General features: G+C 29.4%; 1 pseudogene; it reads left to right on the forward strand.

The window, feature by feature from the left end:
* Nucleotides 1-1861: 1861 nt before the first annotated feature.
* On the forward strand, nucleotides 1862-4176 carry LOC113847690 (annotated as a pseudogene).
* The last annotated feature ends 23149 nt before the right edge of the window (nucleotides 4177-27325 follow it).

Here is a 27325-nt window from a genome sequence, read left to right on the forward strand (position 1 = left end):
AGTCTCGCTTTCTCAAAATTGACCTAATTTTTCAACCATAATTATATAATAAATTTTAAAATTAAGACAAATTCAAATTTTAAAAGTTAAGTTTAAAGTTCATACAACCTGAGTGTAACTATTTTTATCTCTATCTCTTATGAGTTTAGAGAAACATAAAAATAGACACTCATAATATTATACGTGGATAATTATCTCATAATCATAGTAAATTGATAAAACATGAAAAATATTAAATAATACTTTGATTATATTTTAAATTGTTTCTTAGCTTTGTTAGTTTTACTAGTTCTTTAATTTTCTTATTTCTTTATTATAGTGCAATTTATTTGTTTATTTAGTTAAGCAACTAGTATATGGATTTATAAAAATGTTGGTCGAGGACCTTACCGTAAGAGTGTCTGCAATTGAGTTTGAATCAGTTTTGAAACAAAAATTATTTTACCTATTATAAATAAAATTTATAATAAAGTTTATATTAACTTGAAAATAATATCAAAATTGAACTAGTTCAAAATATATTTTAATGTTTGAATGTCAATATATTTATTTTTATTAAGGGATACAACTTCAATTTTTTATTAGTAAATAAATAAAATTTTATTAATTAGAGTATATAGAATCTCAATAACATAAACTTTGTTTGTTCCAATGTTTGGAGTAAAAGAAAAGAAAAGAGTTTAAAAAACAAAAGAGGAGAGCAAAAGACAGAAAAATGAAATTGTTTATAAGAACTTGAAAGAATTTAAGAATATGGATTTATAAAAATTTCAAAATTTTTTAAAAAACTTGTCCTCACGATTAAAAGTTTGGAAAAAAATATATATTATTAACTCATGAAGTTATTATTAATAAATATATACATATTTCTAATTTAATGGATTGAAAGAAATGGAATCAATTTGCACGTCATGTTTAATAAAATTGTTATTAGAAATTAATTTTGCTCTTTGAAAAAAAGAGTTGTTTTTTATGGGTGCATTTTTTTTATTTGGAGAGATTTTTAAAAAAAAGGAAACAGACACAGGTAAATTCAATTTAAATGAAGAGGATAAAAAATACAAATGTTTGACAAATAGACTATGAAATTATGACCTTCATTAATTTTATTATATTAAGAAATTTTCTAATTTCCCAGCATGTGCATTAATCAATGACGGGTGGGAGATAATGAAATTATTTCTTCTATTTTCTTTCTTTTTTTCTTTGGGCGAAGGGCTCCAAATAATATTACCAGCCACTTAATAAAAGAGCATAAATGCAAATTTGGTTGAATACCCTTACAGCAAAAAAACACAAGTAATTTTATTTAGTTAGAAGTTTTTTTTAAAAAATTAATATTTATATAATTTTATAAAAGATCTTATATTAAAAATTATTAAAATTCTTTAAATAAATCTTATAAAAAGAAACTAAAAAGGGTAAAAATAAATGTTAGGTTTTTAGTACATGCCCTAATGCGCTAACGAGATGCCAAAACCAAACCTTACAATTGAACTTTATCTGCTCTCTGCAACCACAACCCAAATAATTAAAGAGAACATGCACTCAGAGCAAAGCATGTATGGAACATTGCAACTAATCAAATCATTAGAATGAGATATAGATTTAAATTATAGTCCTACATAATCCTTTTTCTTTAAATCTCTGCGACCACGTTACATCGGCAATTATCATCACATCCCCATTAGCCACATTTGTTGTGAGTTTTCTGCAACACAAATGGCAGAAACAATATGACGATATGCAAGGAGTGCAAATACGAAGGTGCCATCTCTGTTTATTTTTATTTTATAATCACATTCAATTCAAATGATAATCATCTATTAAACAAAAAACATTATTCAATTTATAATCCACAATCACGCGGTGCTTACAGAGATACCCACAAGTGCTCCATGCTAGTGTGGTTGTGGATCTTGCACCAGTGATCAAGTATCTTAAGGGGATGGATATCAAGCCTGATGATATTCCTCGTGTTCTTTAGAGTTACCCTGAAGTGTTAGGATTCAAACTTGAGGGAACCATGAGCACATCAGTTGCCTACTTGGTTGGAATGGGTGTAGGAAGAAGAGAAATTGGAGGTGTCTTAACTAGATACCCAGAGATTTTGGGGATGCGAGTTGGTAGAATCATCAAGCCTTTTGTTGAATATCTGGAAAGCTTGGGAATTCCAAGGTTAGCCATTGCTAGACTGATAGAGCAACGACCTTATATTATTGGATTTAGGCTGGATGAGAAGGTTAAGTCAAATGTCAAATCCCTTGAAGAGTTTAATGTTAGGCGAACATCACTTCCATCTATAATCGCTCAGTATCCTGACATCATTGGAACTGGCTTAAAGCCAAAACTTGTCAATCAGAGAAGTTTACTCAATTCTGTACTTGATTTGGATCCAGAGGATTTTGGCAGAGTTGTTGAGAAGATGCCACAGGTAGTTAACCTCAGCAGTGAACCCATGCTGAAGCATGTTGATTTTCTTAAGGGCTGTGGATTTTCCTTGCAGCAAATGAGGCAGATGATTGTTGGATGCCCTCAATTGCTTTAAACATTGACATCATGAAGCTTAGCTTTGATTACTTCCAAATGGAGATGAAAAGGCCTTTGGAAGACTTGGTTACTTTCCCAGCATTTTTCACTTATGGTCTGGGGTCAACTATAAAACCTAGGCATAAGCTGGTTGCCAAGAAAGGATTGAAGTGTTCTCTATCATGGATGCTTAATTGTTCTAATGAGAAAGTTGAACAACGAATGGACTATGATACTATTGACATGGAAGAGATGGAAATGGAACCATCCTTTGACATGAATTCACTGATTCGACCAAGGAATGATGAATCAGATTCTGATTATGAAGATAGTGATGAGGATAATGAGTAGAATGATTATATTGCTTTGATAACTAGTCCTCGTGGGAGAATTTTTATCTTCTCTTGATGACCTATAGCTGGTAGTTTCTATGCCGTGTCATTGGAAAGGTAAATTATTATGTGAATACAAGTGAAACATTTTCAAGTGTTTGTATCCAAATTTGACACCTGTTTATGTGAAATGATATTGAGTTTACTATTCTATTGTTTTAAGAATTCACCTCCTACGGGATTCTATTCACTCTTATACGAGTAGAGCTACTGATCTCATCAACCATAATATTGTAGCACAAAAATTCTATGGATTTTTGAATTGCTTAACTCAATGAATAAGCTTTGACAATACGAGAGTTTTTATGTTCATTTTAGCAATCACTTTTTTGGATTATAATAATAATCATCATTATTGTCGTCGTCATTATTATTATTAAAATAGCTTTTCAGCTAAAAGTTATGTATAATTTTGATTATAAAATTTTTCAGATGTAAAATTAGTCGAACCAAACTCGAAGAGTCATTCCATTTACTTGCTCTTTCTCCTCTTACACTGTTCACCTTCATTTATATATATTTTATCCTCGTTGTAGTTTTTTCATGTTTGTATTTTGAAAAACATTTATAGAAAGAGGGTTATTTTCATGATTTTTGCATGTAATAATGTTACTGAGCTTAAAATGAACGAAATCTCAGTATGTTACCCATCTGTCCAAGTATGTTAACTTGGAAAGGAAGAATGAGAAATTGCATAAGCCAAGTTCATTGTTTATGGTCATGCACGAGTATGTTTTGTTGACTTTAGGTAGGTAAGCTCATGATGTAGTCATCAAACTTTCCCACTCTGCTATTACATTTGATATTTTTATGTTTTCTAATTTTATTTTATTTTACAAATGTTATCATGTAGTGAACATGATTGTGTCATTTTTTTTTTGCCAATCATCACACTTTCCTACTATCTGGTAGCTTAGTTCCTTCTTTTCATTTTATGCTTGAATTGTAATATGCATCACATTTCTATTCTTATTCTGGCCTTCAGCTAGCGCTGATATAATAAGGACCATGGTGACATGTTTTGCTCCTGGAGACCAGCTTAGACATATGTTTGAAGGGCGAATGGGGTACTTGACGACTAAGAATAGAAGGCATAGTACTTGAGTTTTATTCCTTTCTCTTGGTGCTTGTTATTAGTTTGTTATTTTTTGTTGATAGAAAAGGCCCTGCTAAGCTTAGAGGTTAACATTATCTTATTCTTCTTTAATGTGCTTTTGTACTTTTATGTGTAAAGAAATTTATCTTGTTTCTTCCATGCTATTGCTAATAAGGGAACCTGGAGTCCCTCTTGAATTTGGTTGAAAAGGGAGATGTTCATTTAATTACATTTATATGTGATGTGCAAACTTTTAGACTAGATTGACGGTCTCCTAGTGCGATTATGAGCCTGATAGCATCCCACTTAGAGTTTAGTGTGTTGGCCTGAGAAGCAAAAACAGAAAAGGAAAAGAATGTAAAGTAGGAATGGTACTTTATCATAAAAAAAAAGTCAAAGTTAAAGTTAACACTAAGCCTGGATGACTATATATTGCATTACTAAATTGTTGGTATGTACTCTAAATGTCAAAAGCTCCATTTCCCATTAACCACATGATCTTTTATTGCTCTACAATTGGTCACTAAGGCCTTTAACAGCCTCATATTACCTTTTTCTACTACAATATCTGCTATGCTCAAACTAATGTATCACACAATACTTAGGTAGGGTCACAACTGACCACAAACATAAGCATTAGGGGTTGGAGGTAGAATGCATTTTTATATCTAGAGTTAGGAACTGTTAAGCATTAAACTAAAAAATCATCAGTTTTTAGGAGACATTTTTTCAGCGAGAATTTAAATGGTCAAGAGTTACTACCTTTAATTCTGATTTTAAATGTTATATATAGCATTTATGTATTACTATTATTAGCATATTTAGTGAGCGAATTTAAAGAGTCTGTCGTGAGACTATATATATTGATATTGTATTATCTGTTTTGAAGTAGAAAGAAATCCATTAAAGAAAAGATACTAGTAGTGTTCATCCTTTGTTCTTTCTCTTCTCTAAATACAAATACTCATATCCTCTGTTATCAAATTGGTGTTAGAGCTTATCTCAAACTATGGGAGCAAAATGTTGGGGCAGATGCTGCTGCCATGACTCACCAAGACAAACTACGACAATTGGAGTATTCAAATGCGTGTCTTACTCGATGCACAAGATGCGTGAGAAATAGTTGAAATTGGCTATGTTGACGCAGAAGTTATCAATGCCTCCACAATGAATCAATTGAAAGCATTGAGAAAAAAATGAATGAAGGATAAGACCGCTCTCTATCTCTTATTTCAAGCTGTAGATGAGTCAGGTTTTGAGAAGATTGCTGGTGCATCAACTTCGAAGGAAGCGTCTTCAAACTCTATGAGGTGAGTTGGAAGCCATAAGGATGAAGGAATCGGAAGATGTATCTAGCTACATTACTCGTGTGCAAACGGTAGCCAATCAACTCAAACGCAATGGAGAAACACTCACAAATGCAAGAGTTGTGGAGAAAATTCTTCGGTCATTGACATATGACTTTGAAAATGTTGTATGTGCAATCGAGGAGTCAAGGAATTTGGAAAAAATAATCATCGATGATTGTTCGGAGGGCAAGTGTACCCATTGAGAAATAGTAAAGGGTTCTTAAATTAAGTTCTTGAAATATCGTCTCACAAGGATTATTTTTCAATTACTAAGAATTTCTTAATTCAATTGTTTAAGCTTCAAAGATATGAGATTAAGTAAAACAAGAATTTATAAAATTAATTATAAACTAAGAGCAAGGAATACAATGCACATCTTGGTTAAACTTATCGGAGAGGAACCTAGGGCATATGGGTTTTCTTATTCAATCCTTTATGTTATTTTTCTTTTTAACTCTAAATCTGATTTCTGTGTGATTACCAATCATTTATACGAATACTATTAATACCCAATGGTCATGCAATATTAATATTCTTTTCTCTAAATTAACATTCCCAATGATCATACAAGACATCAATTTAAGAAAGCTTAAGGAACCTATGAACTTGTTAATTTAATAACGATTAGAAGAGAAAGATTGGATTGGTCCACCTAATCTTTTGTCTCGTTTTACCCTATAGATCTATTAATTAACCGAGGTACGATCGTTTGACGGTATAATTAATTAGGATTAAGAGAGAAGCGCAATAGGATAAAATCTAATTATAGAATAGAATTCAAATTTAGATTCAAACATCAAAATCTCATAAATTCATGAACAATAGTCCTCATAGCCCTAACTATGGACTTAGTTACTCATGCTAAAGAAAAGAACTAAAACAACCATAAATAAAGTCATAAAGAAAAGCAAACTAGAATGAGATGAGTTCCTGATTTTTAAGTACAATCGCTCGAAGTTTCAAGTCCCACCAAGCATGTGCCAAGGATCTCGTGCATGAGAAAGGAGATGAGAAGTGTCAAAGACTAGGTGTCAAAAACGGTCCTCCATTTACGATGTCTGAGATTTCCCTTTTAATAGGTTTTAAAAACCTTAAAGACTCTTCATAATTGGGCTTCCTGCAAATGAGCATGGTCGTGCAAGGCCTTGAGCACGACCGTGCATGGGCTCAAAGCACTCTCATGCTTGTTGGAAGGGTCTGGCATGCTGACTACTGCAAAGTTCTAATCTTCCATTAATTTGGACCCAAAATCACACCCAAAGTATACTTACGACCTCTTTATACCAAACTGCATAATTAATATATAAATTAGTGTAAACACCAAATAAAATAAAGGTCAAATATAAATATATAGGCTATAAAATAGAATCTAATTACAGACTTATCAGTGATCTTGCGGGTTATCTTGAAGCACATGAACAACGAAAGAAAAGAAAGAAACAAGAGGGCTTAGACGAAGCCTTACAAACAAAGATGACAATCAAGGAGGACATGGACACGGAGGTTGCAGTTTCAGCCACAATGAAAGTCGTGCTCGTGGAAATAATAATGAAGAGAGAGGACAAACAAACCAACAGAACTGGCATGGACAAGACTGCAGTCGTGGAAGAGGTGGTCGTTCAAATTGTCCAGATGTCGAATGTTACAATTGCGGCAAATAGGGACAATATGCAAAAAATTGCTACACCGAGAAGAAAGTGGAAGAAAATGCAAATTTAGTTGTGAAAGATGAGACAAAAGATGATGACATTCTCATGATGGCTTATGAAGGCATCACTTTGGATAGTGACATGGTGTGGTATGTTGACACCGGTGTTAGCAATCATATGTGTGGGTACAAATATCTCTTTATTGATATACAAGAGATAGAAGATAGACATGTGTCTTTTGGAGACTTAACGAAGGTTCTAGTCAAAGGCTGAGAAAACAATGTTTTTCTCAAAAGAATGGAAAAGAAGGTACTATGGGGGATATCTACCATATATTTGACTTGAAAAGTAATATTCTTAGTATAGGGAAATTATTGAAGAAAGGATGTGTGGTTTTCATGAAAGACTGGATGTTGCACTTGAAGGACAAAAAATGGTCGAGTACTTGTACACGTGGAGATGACAAAGAATCAGATGTTCAAACTCAACTTGAAGAATATACAAGAAATGTGCTTATAAGTCAACATGGAGGACAAAGCATGGTTATGATATTTACGGTTCGAATACTTACATTACAGCAAGCTAAAAGAGTTAGCAAAGAAGAAAATGGTCCATGGGTTACCGAACATGGACTACATTAAGAAATTTTGTGAAGGTTGTGTACTTGGTAAACAAACAAGGACAAATTTTCAAAAGAAGGCAGAATATCATGCAAGGAGATCTCTCGAGCTGGTACACAACGATATATGTAGCCTAATTACTCTGATAGTGAGAAGAGGTATTTTATTACTTTCATTGACGACTATACAAGGAAGACGAATTTATTTTTTCAAGGAAAAGTTGTAAGTGTTTGAGGTGTTCAAAAAATTAAAGGCAATGATGGAGAAGACAACCAATCTTTACATCAAAGCTTTGCGATCAGACAGAGGCGAATAATACATGTCAACCACTTTCACGAACTATTATGAGCAACAAGGTATCAAAAGATTCTTGACAACACCATATTCACCTCAACAAAATGGCGTCGCTGAAAGGAAAAATCGAATGATCCTTGATATAGTTTGATTATTGTTGAAGAGCAAAAATGTGCCGAAGGAATTTTGGGCGAAAGCAGTACAATGCGTTGTGTATGTGCAAAATCGATGTTCGCATACAAAATTAGTAAGTCAAACACTACAAGAAGCTTGGAGCGATGATAAACCAACTGTATCACACTGTAAAGTGTTTGGTAATGTGGCCTACGCATATGTACCATATCAAAGAAGAACCAAATTTGATGATAAGAGTAAGAAATATGTGTTCATTGGATATGGAGAGAAGACGAAGGCTCTCAAGTTGTTTGATCTAATTGACAAAATAGTGATTATGAGTCGAGACGTACAAGTGAATGAAGAAAGCACGTGAGACTGGAAGAACCAAAAGGAGGCAAAACAAGGAGAGTCATTGAGTGTTGCACCAATAATCACTTCAATGACTTCTCAAGTTCATGATGAAAAAGAAGAGCTGAGTCAACCTAAGTGCGGAGCCTACAAGATCTATATGAGTCAACTAATAAAGTGCATTTTATTTGCTTATTAACAGACTCAAAGAACATAGCCTTTGAAGAGGCAATAAGAGACAAAAAGTGGAAAGCTGCAATGGATGAAGAGATAAAAGCAATTGAAAGAAATGGAACTTGGGATTTGGTGGAGTTATCAAAAGGATATAGACCCATAGGTGTAAAATGGGTGTACAAGAAGAAGATGAATCCCCAAGGCGAGATTGAAAGGTACAAGGCGCGCCTAGTTGCAAAAGGTTACAGTCAAAAGGTGGGAATTGATTATAACAAAGTTTTTGCTCTGATTGCAAGAATGGACGCAATTCGACTTATGTTATCTCTAGTTGCACAACTCGAGTGGCCAATCTATCAAATGGACGTGAACTCTGCATTTTTAAATGGAGTCCTTGAAGAGAAAGTCTATGTAGAGCAACCGTCGGGGTACATAAAACTTGGAAAGGAGAGTAAAGTGTTGAAGTTGAAGAAGGCGCTCTACGGGCTAAAGCAAACACCCCGACCATGGAACACCTGAATTGATGAAGGTAGAATACGTTTTAAATTAAATGCAACAAAAAAACTAAATCTTATTTGTGTTTAAATTATGCAAGCTTATAACACAATAATAGCAAAATTTGAGTAAAAAAATTACCCGATAATCTTGAAAGTTTATAATTTTTCTTCAATAGTGTGAAGACCCCACATTTATCCACACCGAGACTAATCCTTTGCGTCAACTCTTTGACTATGAAACGATCACCGGCAGAGGGTGAGAGAGTTATGGAACTTTTGGTCTTGTATTTTTTCAGTATCAAATAAGTAATACCTTGCTTGATATATAATAATATATCTATGTCGGTTACCAACCTATGAGCTCACGTTTGAAATCAAATTTTAGTGTCTTGCTTATGGCTCCACTATCTTGTAACTATCAGTTGATTTTTCCTCCTTTTGCTAATAACTATTAACTAAGTCAATTGTCGACAGATGCATTTTCAACTTTTGAATTTTAGTAGGTTATCAAAATTACACTCTATTATTACCCTATTATTAATATCCTTAGTGCTAGCAAAAAATATATAATAATATTTTTGTTAAAGGAAATATTATTTATTTGATAAAATAAATTCTACAATTTAAATCATCAAATAATAAAATTATTCCTTTTGCAAAGATTAGAACACTCGTTAGTGTGTGACCCTGTTAGTTCAATACCAAGTTGGTAATAAATTAATAATCATTAATTTATTAATCAAAATTGGTGTCTAGCAACACTTCTCAATGTCCAGATAGTATGAAGTAATTTATATTTTACTTTCAAGAACCGTTAGAAAATAATATATCATTTCCCTCCATCCTTACAGCTTTGAATTAACTCTAGAGTATGGTATAATTTGTCAAACCTCTAACAAGTTAATTTATCATGAATGACTTAAGAAAACTCATTTCTTCGTTCATTCAATTACCCTGTCCAAGGTCTTAATTTTTAATAGAGCTCAAACCCATAGAGTTGATGGATTCCTTCTTGAACTATCATTAATCCTACAAGTATTCAATTATATCCAATATCTTTTCAATTAGTGCTTTAAAGCACTAGATATCTAGAATTAAAATATAATAAATAACTTGTTGATCATTATGATAATCTGTAAGGCACTAGAGCCAATTGTTCATCTATTTCATTCTTACTTCCCACTTGTGCTTGTCAAACTCTTTTATGCCAAGTGCCTTGGTGAATGGATTTGCCGCATTTTGCTTCCTTTTGACCTTTTCAATCTTAACGTCACCACGTTCAATAATCTCTCTAATCAAATGATATCTTTATAGAATGTGTTTGGATTTTTGGTGTGATCTGAGCTCTTTTGCCTGGGCAATTACTCCATTGTTGTCACACAATAGTGGAACTGGTTCTTCTATTGATAGAACCACACCAAGTTTAGAAATAAACTTTTTCATCCAAATTGCTTCCTTAGCACCCTTACTTGATGCTATATATTTTGCTTTAGTTGATGAATCTGCCACTGTAGCCTATTTGGAACTTTTTCAACTAACTACACCACCATTTAAAGTGAAAACATATCCTAACACAGATTTGCTATCATCTTTATCTGATGCAAAACTTGCATCACTATAACCTTTCAGTTTTAATTCAGAATCTCCATAAACGAGGAATTGATCTTTAGTTCTTCTCAAGTATTTAAGAATGGTCTTAACCACTTTCCAGTTTTCCTTAGGTTTGCTTGATATTGACTAACTACACCTAGTGCATAGGCGATGTCAGGATGTGTACAAATCATGGTATACATGATAGCTCCCACTGCATTAACATATGGTACTCTAGTCATGCGATCTCTCTCTACTTAAGTTTTTGGATAATCCTCTCTACTGAGAACAACTTCAGTTCCTAGTGGCAAATAGCTTTTTTCAGAGTTTTCTATATTACATCTTTTTAAAATGGTATCAATGTATGTAGTTTGGGAGAGCTAAAGCAACCTTTTAGATCTATCTCTATAAATTTTTATTCTTAAAATATAAGTTGCTTCTTCCAAATCTTTCATGGAGAACTATTCTGATAACTAAACCTTTGTACTTTGCATTGTTGGTATATCATTTCCAATGAGTAATATGTCATCCATATACAACACTAAGAATATGATTATACTCCCACTATAGACACAAGTTTCTTCCTTGCATCTAACAAAATTGAACTTTTCAATTGTTTTGTTAAAGTGAATGTTCCAACTTCTAGAAGCTTGCTTCAATTCATAAATATATCCATTTGCTATATTTCATAATCAAAATATGTTGCTATAGCAAGTAGAATCCGAATTGATTTGAGCATAGCCACGGGAGAATAAATTTTATCATAATCTATACCTTCTTTTTTACGATATCCCTTGGCAACAAGGCGAGCTTTGTAAGTCTCAACCTTTCCATCTGTTCAATCTTTTTCTTGTAAACCCATTTACAAAATATTGGCTTTGTTTCTTTTGAAGCTTTAACTGAAGTCCATACTTTGTTGATCTTCATTGATTCCATTTCAAATTCCATAGCTTGTTGCCATTTCTTACAATCTAAGCTTCGCATAGCCTCTTCATAGCTCTTTGGGTCATCATCATCATGATAAACCTCACTTGATGTGTTATCTTGCACTATCAAGTTTAACTTATCAGGTACACAGTGCACTCGAGTAGATCTTTGAAGAGGGTTTTGCACTTGGTTCTCAAGTTGTTGAATCGGTTCTAATATTGGTTCATTAACTTGTTCCACCACATGTTCCACCACTATATAATAAATTTTCGTATGCATTATAGCTATATGCATATATAACACATTCAAAATATATAATACATTTATTATATCGTACTATATACATCTGACGTTAAAATCAATGTTTACAAAGGTTTCAAAACAAACAAAATATAGCCACATAATTCAAAACACAAAAGCAACCACACTCTCATTCCAATTGAAGGTAGATTACGTTCTAAATCAAACGTAGCGAAAAAATTAAATCTTATTTGTGTTTAATTATGCAAGCTTATACTGCAATAACAGCAAAATTTGAGTAAGAAAAATTATCCAATAATCTTAAAAATTTATAATTTTTTTTCAATAGTGTAAAGGCCCCACGCGTATCCACACCGAGATAGTAAAAGAACTTTTGGTATTGTGTTTTCTCAATGTCACATGAGTAGTACCTTGCTTAATATATATAATAATATATCTGTGTCGGTTACTAACCCATGGACTCACATTTGAAATTAAATTTTTACTGCTTTGCTTATTGCTCCACTATCTTGTAACCGTTAGTTGATTTTTTCTCCTTTTATGGATAACTATTGACTAAATCAATTGCTGACAGATGCATTTTGAACTTTTGAATTTCAGTCAGTTATCAAAATTACACTCTATTGTTACCCTGTTATTAATATCCTTGGTGCTAACAAAGAATATATAATAATATTTTATTTAAAGGAAACATTATTTATTTGATAAAATAAATTCTACAATTTAAATTATCAAATAATAAAATTCTTCCTTCTAAAGAGATTAGAACACTCGTTAGTGTGTGACCCCGTTAGTTCAGTACCAATCGGGTAATAAATTAATAATCATTAATTTACTAATCAAGTATGGTGTCTAGCAACACTCCTCAACGTCCGAATAGTATGAAGTAATTTATATTTTACTTTCAAGAACCATTAAAAAATAATACATCATTTCCCTCCATCCTTACAGCTTTGAATTAACTCTAGAGTATGGTATAATTTGTTAAAACTCTAACAAGTTAATTTATCATAAATGATTTAAAAAAACTCATTTATTCTTTCATTCAATTACCCTGACCAAGGTCTTAATTTTTAATAGAGCTCAAACTTATTACTTAGAGTTGATGGATTCCTTTTTGAACTTTCATTAATCCTATAAGTATTCAATTATATCCAATATCTTTTTAACTAGTGCTCTAAAGCAATAGATATTCAGAATTAAAATATAATAAATAACTTGTTGATCACTATGATAATCTCAGGTCAAAGGAAATTATATATTTTTCTAAAGAATTTTTTATTGACAATATAAGGTAATATTAACCATAAAAAAAAATTCTCAGTTTGAGTCAGTTCAATGATCACATCCTTATGTGTCATCTATATATGTAATTTAATAAATAAGATCTATTAATATTTATATAATGAATACTATCACATATATATTGATCTATCCAGATTATCAATGTCCCATTTATAATAATCCTATGATCAAGAACAATTTAGATTAAATTATAAAAGACATGTTTATCATTTTTATAATCTTTATTGTGATAACAAGTCTCTAATTTTAACGAAGGACCTTTATCAAATAAACTACTATATCAAACCAGTATATATAGGATAAAGAAAGAAAATAACATTTTATTCTTATAACTAGAATGTAGTACATGAAAAATTTGGGTCTTAGGCATACACATTTATTCCCAACAATCGACACTTACTTCAAGAAGAATAAATTCTTACAATGTCCTTACGAGCATGCATTTTACATGAAGAAAGAAAAAGGTAATGTACTTATTGGTACTCTTTATGTTGATGATCTTATTTTCATGAGGAGTAATGAGAAGATGGTTAAAGATTTTAAAGACGCTATGACGCGGGAGTTTGAGATGATGGACTTAGTATTAATGAAGTATTTTCTTAGTCTTGAGATCAGACAAGGAAACTTTGAAATTTTTGTGTCATAAGAAGCATATGCAAAGGATATTTTGAAGAAAATCAAGATGGAAGATTGCAAACCAATAGCAATGCCAATGGAGCTTGGTACGAAACTCTCTAGATTTGAGGGAGGGGACCAAGTGAATGCAAGTGAATACCATAATTTAGTAGAGAGTCTACAGTATCTCACATGTACAAGGCCAAACATTACGTATAGTGTAGGTATAGTGAGCTGATACATAGAGGATCCAAGACGCTTGCATCTCAAAGCTATTAAAAGAATTCTTCGATACATCAGAGGAACAGAATCACTCGAGGCTACTCTACTCAAAGACAAATGAATTCAAGTTGGTAGGATACTCCGATAGTGATTAGTTTAGAGATATAGATGATCAGTAAAGTACATGGGGATATGTGTTCTACATGGGGAAAACAACATTCACATGGCTCTCAAAGAAGCAGCCAACTGTAACTTTGTCAACATGTGAGGCAAAATATGTGGCAGTATCTTGGTGTGTGTGTGTCACATAATTTGGCTAAGAAATTTACTACGTGAATTAAATCTGCAACAACATGAGGCAACCGAAATATGAGTCGACAACAAATCGGCTATTGAATTGGCAAAGAATCCAATTCATCATGAGAGGAGTAAGCATATTGATGCTCGCCTTCATTTTATTAGAACATGTGAAGAATGGAGAAGTAAAAATGATTTATGTTGCAATTCATGACCAAGTACCAGGCATTCTTACAAAGCTCCTGCCAACAACTTTGTTTGAAAACTTGAAAAAGATGATTGGAATGAAGGATCGAAAAGGTTTGAGTTTAAGGGATGAATTTGTTGATCATTAAACTCAAATATCATCAGTTTTTAGGGGACGTTTTTTCAACGGGAATTTGAATGGTCAAGAGTTACTACCTTTAATTCCAATTTTAAATATCATATATAGCATTTATGTATTGCTGTTAGTAGTATATTTAGTGTGTGAATTTAAAGAGTCTGTTATGAGACCATATATATTGATATTGTATTATCTGTTTTGAAATAGAAAGAAATCAATTAAAAAAAAAAGATACTAGTAGTATCCTCCTTTGTTCTTTCTCTTCTCTAAGAAAATTCAAATACTCATATCCTTTATTATCAGGGACTCACTTTCTAACATATGCACACACATTATGCATCATATATCATTAACCAAATGTTGGACATTTATAATTCGTTAAGTAGTTAATAATAAGTAAATTATTTGTTAAATGGCTTTGGTGTTTGGTTAATAGAAGTTATGTAATTTTGAGGTGATTTGTGAACAGCAGACTTGTCCTATTATCTATGAATGATAATCTTAAGGCTTCATATAAGGTAGACAAGGCCAAAAATGCTGTATCAAACACACGAGTCAAGAAACAATGACTGTAATATATACTTGTAATTAATTGGAAGGGCCAGATTTTTCGCCTAAAAAGGCAATAGCAATTTGTGTTATACAATAATGTAAATGCAAGTTAGTCCCAATATCGATGAGGAGAGTTGGATGTTTTTGCACGAAAATCCCTTTGGTTTGCACAACAGTTCTCTCAACAAAACCCTAGCTAAGTTGTTGACCTAATGTTCATGGACAGAGTTGGGATGGTGGTTGAGTTTGCTTGCCTGTCAAAGGGTGTTGTATGCTATCTCTGTGCATTGTTCTCACCTTGTTTCTTATGTTGGCCAAGGATTTGGGTGTTCAGTGAGGGTATGTTGATGGTGTGATGCATTTTTTTTATCCAGTAGTGATGAATCTGGGTGAAGGAAATCATTTAGCCTTCAACATCCAGAATTACAAGTTAGTAGATAATTAAGCCTTTATCATAGCTCGTAATGTAATTTTATCTAGCATAGGTTCAAAGTGCAAGCTGGGGTTTTGTTGATTTTAGATAAGCATATTTTGTGAATGTAACTTTAAACAGGTGTTGATAGACATTGATTGGATTGTGTAATGGTTTCCATTAAAGATGGTATGGTTGCTTATGTCCTTGTAACTTTTGTAATGTTTAATATATTTTGATATAGTTTTTATCAAAATATAGTTAGCGTCTGCCTGAACTTTGTAATTGACAATTAATTACTCACCTCCAAAACCTAGTTATTCTTTCTATGAATGTGGCTCGAAAATTGACTTTGGGTCAAACCAAAGCTATCCAATAGATACCCCTCCATCTCATGATAAGGTGGATATCCATAGTGGAGAACTTAAGAATCGCACACAAACTCATTTCATCATTGATTACTTATATTCGAAAGAGATTATTTTGTGTGTGTGTGTGCGTGTGTGTGGACACGAGACTATTTTGTGAGAAAGAGAAATATATTAATAATGTCAAAATAAAGTTTCAATCACAATGGAATATTTTACTTTTAGGAGATTGGATTCGCTCAACATATAATTATATTTTGATGATTATTATTGTTCTAGTTTATGATTAGCTGACTTCTCGTTCTAGTGAAATTAATACAAGGCATGAAAATATCATTAACTTACGTGGATTTATCTACGTTAAGGTAATACGACTCTTTCTTTTGGAATAGGGTGAAATTTCTGAGGGTAAAAACGGTGGTGTAAAATCTAATGTCCAATCACTTTGAAATAATAATAATAATAATAATAATAATAATAATAATAATAATAATAATAATAATAATCTCTTGTCTAAGAGAATCCAACTTTATAATGTTCTTTAACAAAGGTTAAAGCATGGACTTCAATTTAAAGGATTGACAAAGCTAAAGCTTAATAACACAAATACCAAAATAGATCATTTGCTTCTACTAAAAAAAAATTATCTACTGTGAAATATAAAATTGACTAACTATAAAATATTATAACTTTTTGTAATTATTTGATGTAAATTTAACGGCTGAAAGATGACGGCACCTATTTTTACTTTCCTTGATGCCGGTGGAACGAAACAAGTTTTGGGCAGAATGATCCCATAATATGCTTAATTTATTTCTTGTTTTTATTTTTATTTCATATATTTTAATTAGTAATCGTGGAAGTATTCCTCATAAAATTTTAAAACCATTTTTAAAAAAAAAAGAGTATATTGCTTTTTTAATTTTAATTTTTGGTTGATATGTTTTCATTAATAAGTATTAGCCATAATCTTGGCTCTACTTATTTTAAATAAGCAAGCTATAAGTATTGGGCTCAACCTAGCTCTTTTAGACAGAATCACCTCTTTAATGTATTTGAAAAAACATATATAGTTATGATATTTTTTAAAAAAATATTTTCTAATAATTTAGTGAGATTATTTTTTGTCAATATAGAGGCCCAAAATTATTATTGAACAAATTCTACAAACATTTTGAAATCAAACTCTATTCCTCCACTAATGATGAAGTGTTGCAAAATAAAATGTTAGTTAAAATAGTTCTCACTTATATAATTCCACGTGGTTGTGCTCAAATTAATATTATAATCATTTGTGTTTCATTTAATATTTAGCTTTTATTCTCTAATAATTTTATCACTGTTGATCATGAACTTTTAAATTAAGAATTTTTGTAATGATTCTATGGAACAAATAACTGTAAAGAGTTAACGATAACTTCAGTAAACAAAGAATAATAAGAGATTATAGAAAATGAAAATGAAAGAAAAAGGTCAAAAGAAGAATAATATTTTTTTAAAGAACAAATGCATTGAATTTCTTTAAAGATTTTTTTTTTTGTATTATTAACTTGAATACTTCTTTTTTACACAATTTTTTTGTTTGTTATATATACACTTTATTATTTGAAAAAAACAAGAATTTGTTAAAAAGATAATAGAAAGACAAAAAAACAAGAAAACATAATCAAGTGATATTTGTTATGATAAGAATGTAAGAGAGAGAGAGAGAGAGAGAGAGAGAGAGAGAGATAACACACTTGGTTTTTAAGAGTCTAAGCTCTCTAATATCAAGATAATACAAACATAAAATAAAATAAAAATTGGATGCTTTTGGAAACTGGTAAAGAACAAAAGAGATAAGAACTCGATCTCTGTATTTTATAGGTAGAACTAAAATATTATTAAAGAGAACGACCCTAACTACAATCTTTTAATAAAAATAACATTATAAAATTTAGTTCTCAACTCAAAGAATTAAAGAAAATCTTTCACACAAAACTTAATTTTATTTAGATTTTACTTGTTCATTTTAATTTACAAAATTCTTATTTATAAAAATAAATAAAATTTAAATCTTTATTATATTATAATGTAAGATATTTTCTTTATTTTAAATTTTAACATATCATAATAATTTTTTTTAATAAATCATTCTCAAATTTCAATTAGATTTACAAATAAAAAGTTCAAATATTGAAGATAAAATCGATGATTTGATTAAATTAGTTTTTTGACTGCACTTTTATTTTGGATCTCATCTACTCGAGTTTAAACAAGTAAAATTACAATTTTATTTGTTTTTTTTTATAAATTTTATCAGATCAAAATTATTTTTTCTTTTTTTTTAAGTTGTATAATTTAGCCTTGCAAAAATTATTATATCCTCTTATTTTTCGTTCTAATCAGTGGACCTACTATTATATGAAAATAATTTTTAAGTTAATTAATCAATTTTTTCAAACAAAAAATTTACTTTGACAATATAAGAATTACTTTAATTTATATGAAGTTGATTTAGTCTTATGGTTTATAATAAGCAATAAATATTTATTATTTTTCTATTTTGAACATACATAATTTTATTTTTATTTTTAAAATTGAATTCAAACACAAAAGTAAGGATACATGTTAAAAAAAATAGTAAAAAAAATTTAAAAAATTAAATAGAAAGCACAGTAAAAATTACCAAAAAGTGTATTATCATATTTTTAATAAAAACTATTACTTTTCATTCTTATTTAACAACATTAACATACTTATTGACAATAGGTTAAAAATAGAGTAAAAACTTGTGTATGTAAATGTAAGTGGGAAGAGAATAAGTTCTCAAGGGTATCTTTGAGGAATGAGAAGTGATACGAAGCAGTCCACATTGAAACGAGTTTTCATCTTTAGACCGAAAGTTAGAAACATTGTCTGTTTTCTGAAGCAAACGAACGGATGTTATGTATTTTCCAACTTAGACCAACTTAGGTGCACACCATACTCAAATTTCATGTCAAACCCTTATCTTCTTTTTAGTTAGGTCTTATATTCTTATATCCCTTTCCCACTTTCCAGTCCTTTACCAAATTAAAACTTTCTTCAAGTAAGGGAGTGGTTAAATATATAATTCATAGATAGATAATATTTTTTTTTTATACACGTATATAAATTAGTCTATATATTTAATATATATATATATATATATATATATATATATTACTCTTTATACGTTTTTTATATTTTTAGTCCATGTAATTTATATTTTTATTCATGTCACGTAACAACATTAATGATAGAATGAATCAAATCATAATAAAATATTTATGTAGAAACTAAAATGTTAGTTATCTTAAGTATAGAGACTAAAATATATCATTTTTTAAGTATAGAAACTAAAATTTAAATATAAAGATTAATTTGTAAATATGTCAAATATAAAAATTAAATATTAATTTTAATTAATTATAATTTTAAAAAAGTAGCATTATTAAAATTTAAATATTCTAATAGGTGTTTATACAACTTACGAGGCATCAACACTTAATCAATTTTTTATATTTTTAACTTCATAATTTCTTATTTAGTAGTTTATTTTAATTTTTTTCTTAAATAAGTTTATTAGTTTTTAGTATTTTTAGTTAAAATATATTTTTAATTTAATAGTTAATACTTGCTTATAAATTAAATTTTATAATTAAAAAATTTATATTTTAATTATTATATAAATACTTTATTGTATTTTAGTTCTTATTGTTATAACATTATTAATATCGATAACAAAAAGAACAAAATATAAATGATAGAGATAAAATATAATAAAATGCTTGCATAAAAATTAAAATATAATTTTTTAAGTATAAAAACTATTTTTAAAATGAATACTAATTATTGAAACTAAATATATACTTTAAAAAGTTTTATTATATTTTTCATATCATTATGTTAACCTTAAAAGTTGAGATTAGTGTGAATTTGGTAAAAGCCCTTTTAGCATATTAAAAAGAATATCATTTACACTCTATCCAGATGCTAAGAAAAATAAAAGAGAGAAAAATATGTATTTTTTATACATTTGGATGCTTTTTCTTAATACTTGTTCGTTAGATAAGTGTATTGTCAAGAAGTAATAAAGGATTTTAAAATAAGTTTTTAAAATATCGTCTTTGATTTTTAATTACTAAAAATTTCTTAATTTAATCATCTAAGTTTAAAAGATGTGAAATTTAATAAGAACTAAAATTTAATTATAAAATTAATTATAAATAAAAACAAATAAAACAACACACGTTTTGGTTGAACTTATAAGAGAGAAACCTACATCATATGAGTTTTTTTATTCAATCATTTATTTTATTTGTCCATTTAACTCTAAATTTGATTTCCTTTTGATTACCAATCATTCATACAAATACTATTAATACCCAATGGTCATGCAATATTAATATTCTTTTTCTAAATTTATATCACCAATGATCATACAAGACATCAATTAAAGAAAGCATGAAATACCTATGAACTTATTAATTTAATAACGATTGAAAGAAAAAGATTAGTTTGGTCTACCTAATCCTTTGTCTTATTTTATCCTATAGATCAATTAACTAATCGAGGTACGATTGTCTAACGATATGATTAATTAGGATTATAATTATGCGCAATAAGATAAAAATTAATCACAAATAGAAATTAAATATAAATTTAAACTTCAAAATCACATAAGTTCATGAATAATAGTTCCCATAGCCCTATGATGTGATATATTTTAGGTTTTTATTTATAATTTTATTTTGGTTTATAAACACTTTTAATATGCTTTGTTTTTAGATTTTTTACCATTTTCTACTTATTGGAATAAATTGGGCCTATTATAAATAAATGCTTTAATTTTGTATTTTTTGGTAATTTTGACCTCTGACTACTCTTTTACCTATAACTTTTTCTATAGATATCATTTTTAGCTGATTTTTTTTGCATTGGATTCTACACATCCAAGGCTTCAAAATGCATATATGGATCACAAGATTTGGAGTTAATTTTTATTTTTTTATGAATTTTTGAAGTTGAGACAGATTTGTTGAATATTGTTGTGAGATTACATTTGGACCTTTTGTTATTAAATAATTGTATTTGGGCTTGTAGTTATAATTAAGGCCCTAATTTTGGCCATTTAGTTTACCCTAATCAGAGTTTATAAATAGACTAATAAGGTTCTAATTTAGGAGAGATGATTAAATACTTTGAGATTTTGAAACTTTGTCGAAATAAGAATCTTTCTTTTTACTTTCTCTCAAACTCTCTCGTTCTTTTATCATTCTTGCATGGGTTATTTATCATTCTTGCATGGGTTAAGTGCTTCGATGGAAGGTTAAATCTCTCATTCAATCCGCAAAATTCAAATGTTGTAATTCTTACTTGAGTTCTGTACTAAATTGCTTCGAGTTTATTCTTTTTTCTCTCTAATCTTAGAATTATGTATTGCGATTATGATCAACTTTTCTGTTATAAGAATTCAAATTAGGACTGGATTGATGCTCTAATTTAATAATTAATTCATATTAGGTTAAATAATTATTTAATTTAATTTGTAACTCTGTTTAATTAGGTTATTCGATTGAATCAATAATTGAATGAGGTAATTGTTCAAACACGTATTTAAATCTTTAGACACTGTGATAGCCAGAGTTACACGCATTTGGTATTCTATGAATTAATGTTTTTTAATTTATTTTTTACTCAATTTTATTCTGTTTATAATAAAATTAGATTAATTTGCAATTTTTGAAACTCCAAAAACCTATTTGTATTTTTTAAAAGAAAACCTAAAATTGAATTTAACTGAGAATGTATCTCTGTGAATTGACTTAGGTTTGGCTCTATACTACAAAATCTTTAGAAAATTTAGTTGTTTTAATAGCAACTTCGACATTGTCTATTAAATTAGTGTCGTTGCCTAAAATTGAATTTGACTGAAAATGTGTATCTGTGAATCAACCTAAGTTTGGCTCTACACTACAAAATCTTTAGAAAACTTAGTTGTTTTGAGAACAACTCAGCATCGTCTATCACCCTAGCTATGGACTTAGTTACTCATGCTAAAGGAAAGAATTAAAACAATCATAAACAAAGTCACAATCAAAAGAAATAGCAAACTAGAGTGTGAGATAAGTTCTTAGTTTTCAAGCACGATAACTCGAAGCTCTAAGTCCTATCAAAATCATGCCAAAGATCTTGTATAAGAGAAACAAGATAAGAAGTGTATTAGAGAGTAAAAGATAAGATGTAAACAATGTGTCTAACAAGATGCTTGAAGTATCTCTTTTATAGAGTTTAAAAACCCCCCACAATTTGTTGAGCGATACTGTATCCTCTAAATCTACTCCTGCATCAGATTCCACCAATACCATGTCATTACCTATGATCGTGAGATTAATATCTAACATACCTTCTCGCAGGAGAGCCTTTTGCATACTTTTCAAATCTTGTTTTCTTTGAAGGCGTCCAACCATAGCACCTCTACATTCCTTGATTCGCCCCTCGTCCACCTCAAACTCAAAGTGAGCCCAAGGTTTCTTTTTTTTTTTTTTCCCACCCACTTCTATCATGTGTGTCCTAACTAGACGAGATGCTTTAAGCTTGTCCGTATATGTATTTCCTGACGTCTTTGTAGCTCCTGTGACATAGGAGTATCTCATTTCACCGCCCTCAGCAGACAACTTTGTACCCACAGTTTTCTCCCTTGCATGCCTCGTCAAGTTGATAGACAAACACATCCTATCAATAACAATAGATCTAAGCTTAGCCTCCAAACTCTTGGCATCTGCCACATCCAAAAAACCAAAGTGACGTCCTAATTTGTCATTCTTTTAAGGTATAAAAACATCAACCACCTTTCCCCATCGTTGAGACACCCGAGACGAGACACTAGTGACAAGTGGAAAGTTAGTAAAGAAGTAAGACATAAAATTGTGAAGAACTTTTCCAAGATGCTTACCAAATTTACTCCCTCCCCTATACCACTGTTCTACCATTGAATTCTCCAACTCCGCTATTGCGTTTCAAATTAGAGTTTCTGTATTAGATTCACTCGGTCATTGAGTTTGCTTTACTCAATTCTAATTTAGAATTAATTGCTCTCTAAATCAAACTCACTCTTCTCTTCACCCAAACCCTAATTCTCCTCTCTAAATCGACGTCTCTGTCTTTGATCGAATCCTCATTGCAAATTTTCGAATTTCAATTCCATCAGCAATCTCATTTGTCATTTGCTAATTCCTCCGCTTAGCATTGCTTGATCATCCACTGAAATCTGCGCGATTCAATTTTTGAATCTTCGCTCGGCCTTCTTTCAATTGGTAATTCAATGCTCGCGAATAAGTCTATTTTCATGTCATATTAAAGAAATTGTGATGGTAACCTGCCTTTCATTCAGCCAATATAAGTACATATATATACATCTTACGGTCCCTATAATTAAGCTAAACAGATTCCTACGGATTCCTATAGTTTCTCCTATAATTATAATACAACAAATCACTACGAAATCAGATTGCAATCCCACTATTTTAGGTAACGTAAACAGATTCCTACTTAAAAAGGAAATAATATATTTAATATTTACAATGATATTGTATTACATATTAACAAAACTTTTTCCTATTATATCATTAATATTGCTAGGAAAAAGTTTGTTGGGGAAGCATTAGTTTGCAGTCTTTACAAAGGAAAGGAATTTTATCTTGCTCATCATACAAATCACTAGTTATACAAAACAAATATAAAAAAAAATAAAAAAATACCAACATTCACGAACAATCAAGGAAAGATATAGTTTAATAAAATATGCGCCCCAGTTGTCAAAAATAAATATTTTATTTTAAAAACTTGTTGATATATATGTGCTTATTTTAAGAAGTATGATAATAAGTTATAATTTAATTTTTAAAAATATATTAAAAATATACTTGCTGACATACTTCTTCCCAGAAACAAGTAGAGGTATATATTGCCACTATTGCTGATGTATATTTACTTATTTAAAAGAGTATGAAAATATGTTAGTAAATTATAATTTTATTTTTTATAAAATACATCTCAAGGTGTAACTCAGTAAAACATACTCATTATAAACAATAGGGAGTGCATGTTAGCAACCTTTTCTATTTATTATATAAAAATAAATTGATGAATAAATTTAAGCATAAAATATGTGAATCAACTATTAATTTGATAAATAGTATCAAATTTAAATTTATGAATTTTAAATTTATAGATATAATATTTTTTTTCTGTGTTGACAGTTGAATAATTATGGGATTTATTAATATTAAATAATAATATTCAATAAAATAAATATAGCATGTATAAGAGTAACATATATAATTAAATTAATAAATATAAATTATAGTTATATTATTTTTATAAAACAAAATTTAAATTTAAGTTTTAAAATAAATTTTTAGAGAGGGGGTTAGGACCCATCCTTGCCCCCTCTGTCTGTTCCTAATTATGTTAGTTTTTTTTTTATAACTATGTTATTTATTTTAATCATTATACTATTTTTATTTTTGTAAAATATTTGGTCTTAAAATGATAAGGGTTTAAAAAAAAAAAAAAAAAATTAAAGTAATATTTATTTAAAAATGCGAGATACCTCAGCTCAGCTACTTACTCTGTCAACTTTCAACATGATACCAATATGCACCTTCCTTATATATTTAATATTACGTTCTTCAATCAAATGATTATTTTAAAGATTGTATTACAATTCTTGAAAGAAAAAAAAAACAATTACCGTGTCATCGTTTGAAGAATCTTATGACAAAAATATATTAAAAATTTGTCTGTTTTATTAATATATTCATTAGTACATTCCCATCAATTTTTCTTTTGATTAGATCTTTCGACATGTCCACGTATCTGCCTAGCTATCTTAATATTTAATGATTATTATATTCACATTGGAAAACAAATCGAAGAATCAGATTACACTTGATATTTATACACTTAGTCTACCGGAATTATTTTAGATAATAATAGATCGCATCATAACTATCTAATCATTTTCCTTTTCAACCAACAAGAATCAAGTGAGAAATAATGATAAAAAGTTGAAGTGTGTTCATATATTCATGAGGTTTATGAGGTTGGTCGCACGAATGCATATGTACTATACACGTTCATTAGCCATATTTTAAGACAGTCAAAAGAGTCAAAAGTGCAAAAATAAAATAACCAAATGTGAAATTCAAAACACCTTTTTTTCATATCTAATTTTATCTGATACAACAAATATAGTTAAAAAATAAAAAAAATTAATTTAAAGTAAATTTTTTATGATTTAAATTAAAGACAAAATTAGTGTTTTCATTTTTTGACTTTAAAATAAATTTTAATTTTTTTATCTAACTTTTTTTCTTTTATTTTAATCTTCTAATTTATAAAAGTATTTTAAATAGATTCTTTTTTATTAAAATTCCTAAACTATATTAAAAAAGTTTATTGTTTTTTTTTATCATATGTCATGTACATGTATTATTCATTGTATTCATTAGATCTCATTGATATATGTCTTTTTAACTTTTTCTTTTCCTTCATCTTTCTCTTTTTGTCATTTTCACAACTATAATTATTTTATTAGTCATCATAACCTTATAAGAAGATCCAAACACTCTATTTCTTAACACTTTCATGGCTATCTTCATCAAATTTAAAAATCTAAACGCTACTTTTCTTACCCTAACTAGATCCTACATTTTGCTTGATGATGCTTTTCTTCTAATTGATATATCAACGTTTCTTTTCAGTGGCTCTACTACAATAGCAAAGATCACTTTAGAATCTCCACTAAGTTGCTTAAAAAGTGATTTGTTTAAGTACCTCAAATTGGAACAAGTATAGTTTTCTGGTGGTTTATTAAAAAATGTTAAGCTCAAACAAAAATCATGGCTACATTGATAGTGAACCACATGATGATAACGATACCACCTTATCATTTTACTATCATAATTCATATGAGTAGCTAATAAGTGTTAAATCTAAGTTAATTTGATGGTATTTTTTAGCATTGATGATGTTTACTTAAGTGAATTTTTATCGTAAACTCTCTTAAATCTAGAACTATTGCATTAGTATATATAAATTGTGAATATAATGGAAGTTAGCTACATTTGATCTCTAAACATTCATTTTCTAGGTGAGTTTAAGAAAGGAGAAAAGCAAAGATTGAAAGGATTTTGAAGAGATAAGCAAAGATTTAAAGTGTGGGAGAAAAGAAGAATTTGTTATTTTCTCACTGGAGTGAAATTCTTTCGTCGAAGCAAGAAGCAAACAACATGCACTAGTTGGAAACCTAATCTCGCTTAAGCGAAATGTCTCATTGGAGCAAGAAGGGCACAGAGAGTAGTGATTTTTGGATCCCTATTTTTGCTGGAATGAGAGAATTATAGCTAGAGCGAGGAGTGAGAATCTCTTTCTTCAGAATATAATATTCTCTTTGCTAGAGCGAGATTTTTTTATTCTAGCAAAAATTCACTTATCCTAAAGCATATTTAAGGTGATTTGAACGTACAATATCATGGAATATATTTTTTTGTAATTTTTATCATTTTTTGGAGAGAGAAACTAGAGAGAAGAAGTGAAAAAGTTTGTGAAAACAACTTTGAAACTATATTTCTTAGATTTCTTTTTTGTTCTTTCGTTGTAATGGTTGGGATGAACGACTAATTTTATTTTTTTTGTTTGAGATACTCTATATATTCATTTTGATTCAAATATATATAGATGGTTGCGTTTATTATAGATTTTTGTAATTTCATTCTATTCTTATTTCTTAGACAACTTTAAATTTGTTTTCATTATGTCATTGCAAAATATTTTTAATCTTGTATCAACTCATAATTATTTGACTTAATAATTCTTTATAAACAATAAGTTCTACTAATCTAAATAATCATGAATAAATAAAGTGATATGTTTATATTGATTATGGATATTAAATACGAAAAAAATTAGATATTATAAATATATAATTAATGAATTTTGAAATTGTGACTCATTGTTTAAATTTTACTTGCAAAATTGTGAAAGAATTTTATATTGATGTCTGACTAACTCAAGTAAGTAAATTGTACAAACAATCAATATTTACACAACAACTTTATTTTTTATCAATGCTTAAAAAATATAAACTTTATTATTTTACTATTTACACTAATAATTGATATGCTTATCAAGATATCAATATTTAACCAAATCAACAACCTCCAAATGGGAAGGATCTTAGCTAGAATATACTATTAATTTTGAGAGACGTGAATAGTCTCAAATTGCAACAACGAGAGATCCTTTAAGCTAAAATTAATGATCCTACTTTATTCTAAAAATATATCATCTAAGTAAAAATTTAATAAGTAACAATTAATAT

Source organism: Abrus precatorius, unplaced genomic scaffold, assembly GCF_003935025.1.
Source record: "Abrus precatorius isolate BTA unplaced genomic scaffold, Abrus_2018 Scaffold8, whole genome shotgun sequence".
NCBI lineage: Eukaryota > Viridiplantae > Streptophyta > Magnoliopsida > Fabales > Fabaceae > Abrus > Abrus precatorius.